The sequence below is a fragment of the Rhinopithecus bieti genome, unplaced genomic scaffold (assembly GCF_001698545.2).
Source record: "Rhinopithecus bieti isolate Rb0 unplaced genomic scaffold, ASM169854v2 scaffold_32512, whole genome shotgun sequence".
In the NCBI taxonomy this organism is placed as follows: domain Eukaryota; kingdom Metazoa; phylum Chordata; class Mammalia; order Primates; family Cercopithecidae; genus Rhinopithecus; species Rhinopithecus bieti.
The window spans coordinates 56,571-61,016 of record NW_016813798.1 but is presented as its reverse complement, the minus strand read 5'-3'; positions in this window follow the sequence as shown (position 1 = coordinate 61,016).

Here is a 4,446-nt window from a genome sequence, read left to right as displayed (position 1 = left end):
GGGTTGGAAATTAATGATTTTTCAGTGCTGTTATTTTTTTTGAATTTATTAGTGGGAATTTTCTATCAAGAAGAACCCCCCCCCCTAAAAAAAAAAAAAAAAATTGAAATGGAGCAGTTCCCAAAACAATAAAAAAAATAAATTTAAAAGAAGAAATTTCCCTAATCAATTATGTGGCTATCATAGAATACAGTTCCATTTTTTCCTCTTTTTTTTTGAGACAGAGTCTCACTCTGTCACTCAGACTGGAGTGCAGTGGTGTGATGGTAGCTCACTGCAGCCTTGAACTCCTAGGCTCAAACGATCCTCCTACCTCAGCCTCCTGAGTAGCTAGGACTACAGGTACCACCATCACAGCTAATTATTATTTTTTTGTTGTTGTTGCAGTGGGTCTCACTATATTCCCCAGGCTGGTCTTGAAGTCCTGGGCTCAAGTAATCCTCCTACCTTAGCTTCCCAAAGCACTGGGATTACAGGCATGAGCCACTGCTCCCAGCCCTAAAGTACAGTTCTTACAGGAAAGGCAGGACAACTACTTGATTCTTGCCTTTCACTTAAAAAATTTCAGGATGATTTGGTGTCCTAGCATACTCCAACGATGACTAATGTGTTTGTATTAGATCATTATAAATTTATGGGCTTTTATGTATTTGATGTATTTCATAAATCACAGTGATTTTTAATTTTGATACCCAAATTGACCCCATATTAGGCCAGTGGGAGCCCTTTCAAGTTGGCTCCTGAGGCTTTTTGACATGATCATAGTAGTTGCTGATCACTTCCTTGCTTTCTAATACAAGAGGACATTCCTGGTTCATCTAGTACAGTCCTTGCCCCAGACCTGCAGTCAGCCATTTCTCTAAGGAGTGGTGGTTTTATTTTGTGGGGAATGATATTCAGAGATTACAATTTGTGTGCCAGTGGTGCTCATTGCTATTAGTAGTTATTACTTTTAGGTCTTTGTAGTGGTCAGAGATAGCAATTACCTTTTTGTTTAAAAGAAAAAAGAAACAAACAAGTTTATAGTGCTATTTCTAATTCAAATTTAAGATTACAGGAGGTTTACTTAAATTCTTTGAATTTATATGAGTATCTCCTTTCTCTTATTTTGAACATCTTGGCTCTCAATAATATTAACATAATTACCTATACTAGTTCCAAAATAAAAACAACAAAATGACCATTAACAAGAAAACTGTCTGGGTGTGGTGGCTCACACATGTAATCCCAGCACTTTGGGAGGCGGAGGCAGGTAGGTCACTTGAGCTCAGCAGTTCAATACCAGCCTGGGCAACATGATGAAATCCTGTCTCTACAAAAACTAGAAAAAATTAGCTGGGCATGATGGTGCGTGCCTGAAGCCCAGCTACTCAGGAGGCTGAGATGGGAGGATCACCTGAGCCCGGGGGAGGTTGACACTGCAGTAAGCCATGATTGTACCACTCCACTCTGGCCTGAGCCACAGAGCCAGACCCTGTCTCTAAATAAATACATAAATAAATAAATCAAATAGTTAATGCTATGAAAAAAAAAATAAAACTACTAAATGCAGTTTAGAATTTCTTTGTGGTTCTGTGTCTTGAGAATATGTCCAATTAGGAATGAACAATCAAAATTCTGTGTTTTAAAGTGCAGTTGAAATTTTCTTTCTCTATGTGGATTTGTCACCAACTTATTGTAAAGTTAAGTTCGTTTGTTTCAGTTTGCTTTCTATTTTAGGGATGATTTTTTTTCTTTTGATTAATTTTGTTCCAAAGTCAAACTATATAACCAGATATATTTAAAGAAGTCTCAAGGTCATCCTTCCCCTCCACCTTGTTGCCTCCCACTATGGATAATCATCTTTATAAGCAAATATGTTGTATGTAGGGGTGTGTGGGGATGTGTGTGTGTGTGTGTGTGTGTGTGTGTTTTCCTTTAGAGTAGGCTTTTCAAAAAGTGGCATACTACAAGCATTGTTTTCCACTTGTTTTTCCCTCTAATAATAGATGCTGGAGATATATCAGTATATAGAAATTTTCCTCATTATTTTATTTTTTAACAGCTTATATAGTGCCAATTGTGTGGATGTACCATGGTTTATTAAACTAGTCCTTTTAAATGTAAGTTTATTTATTATTTGTATACATTTAAGGGGTACAACTGTAGTTTTGTTACATGGATACATTGCATAGTGGTGAAGTCTGGGCTTTTAGTGTAACCATCACTCAAATAGTGTACATTAAAACCATTAAGCAATTTCTCATCCACCTGCCTCCCACCCTTCGGAGTCTCCAATGCCTATTATTCCATGCTCTATGTCCTTGTGTACCAATTGTTTAGCTTCCACTTATAAGTGAGAACATGCAGTATTTTACTTTCTGTTTCTGGGTTGTTTCACTAAAGATTATGGCCTCCAGTTGCAGTGAGCCGAGATTGCACCACTGCACTCCAGCCTGGGAAACAGAGTGAGACTCTGTCTCAAAAAAAAAAAAAAAAAAAAAGAGATTATGGCCTCCAGTTACATCCATGTTTCCATGTTATCACAAAAGACATGTTTTCATTCTTTTTTTAATGCCTGAATAATATTCCATTGTGTATATATACACCACATTTTCTTTTTTCCCCATTTTTATTTTAGATTCAGGGGGTACATATACAGGTTTGTTACCTGGGTATATTGCATGATACTGAAGTTTGGGATACGAATGACCCCGTCACCCAGGTACTAAGCAGGGCACCTAATAGTTTGTCAACCCTTGCTCACCTCACTTCTTCTACCCTCTAGTAGTCCCCAGTTTCTATTGTTGCCACTTTATGTCCATGAGTACCCAATGTTAGCTCTCACTTGTAAGTGAGAACATGTGGCATTCGGTTTTCTGTTCCTGAGTTAGTTCACTTAGGAGAATGACCTCCAGCTGCAGCCGTCTTTCTGCAAAGGACGTGATTTTGTTCTTTTTTAATGACTGCAGAATTTCATGCTGTATGTGTATCACATTTTCTTTATCCAGTCCGCCATTGATGGGCACCTAAGTTGATACCATGTCTTTGCTATTGTGAATTGCATGACGATGAACATACAAGTGCATGTGTCTTTTTGGTATAATGATCTATTTTCCTTTGGGTATATGCCCAGTAATGGGATTGCTGGGTTGAATGATATTTCTAAGGTTTTGGAGAAATCTCCACACTGCCTGCCACAGTGGCTGAAGTAATTTACATTCCCACCAACGGGGTCCCTTTTCTCTGTGGCCACACCAGCATCTGTTGTTTTTTGACTTTTTGATAATAGCCATTCTGACTAGTGTAAGACGGTATCTCATTGATAACCACATTTTCTTTATCCAGTCATCCACTGAGAGACACTTAGTTAGTTGTTGTGAATAGTGCTGTGATAAACATACAAGTGCAGGTATCTTTTGATATGATTTCTTTTCCTTTGGGTAGATACCCAGTAGTGGAATTGCTGGATCAAATGGTAGTCCTATTTTTAGCTCTTTGAGAAATCTCCATACTATTTTCCATAGAGGTTGTATTAATTTACATCCCACTACAGTGTATAAACTTTCCATTTTCTCCACATCCTTGCCAACATCTGCTATTTTTTGTCAACTAGTTCTTTATTGGTGGACATTTGTTTCTAGTCCCTTGCTACTGCAAACAACACTCCCTCCAATGGCCTTGCACATATGCTATTTTGTATTTACTCAGTGTATCTTTGTGTAACATGAGTATTAATTTTAATGTGAGCTTCAGTTGAGCGAGACTATTTCCATGTTCTAGTGGCTGGTTACTAGTAAAAGCTCTTAGGTAATCTGGTGTTGATGAATTCTATCAAAGAAGAAATCTGAAGATAGTAGATATTTTCACAAGTCAATTATTGTTTACTACCCTTCAATATTCCTCAAATGCTTTATACTCATTTTTGTCTCTAGACCCGTTGCTCTTCTGCAACTCACTATCCTCAGAGCACATTCCCTCCTCCATGAATTCTAATTTGAATGTTTCCTATCTTTATGTCTCTGTTTCCTCTGACCTTTGGAAGTATTTAAAAACTTTTAAGTTTGTTGTTTGAATACTCAATAAATCTTTAAAACAATGCCTAGACAATTTTCCCTGCAATTAGGGTATACTGCCACTAGATGACAGCAGTATCTTGGTTTTGTTCTTATGGTCCAAACCCCAAAGCATAGGCAACCTGGAGAAGTTTCTCTGAGCCTATTTCCTTATCTAAATTGAAGGGAATGCGTTGGGTGATTTCTGGTCTCTGTCCCTAATTTCTATGAGTCTAAATAATTTTCTAAATGTTTTCAGTTTTCTCTGACTGCTTTCATTTCTTGTTGTCAAGAGAGAAAAATGAGCTACAGGCCTTTCCTAGGCTGAGGGTGTAATACTCAGTAGTTATCTCTAGTTGAAAAGAAGCCATTTTCACGTTATTCTAACCAAAGAGTGAAAATTTTGCTTTTG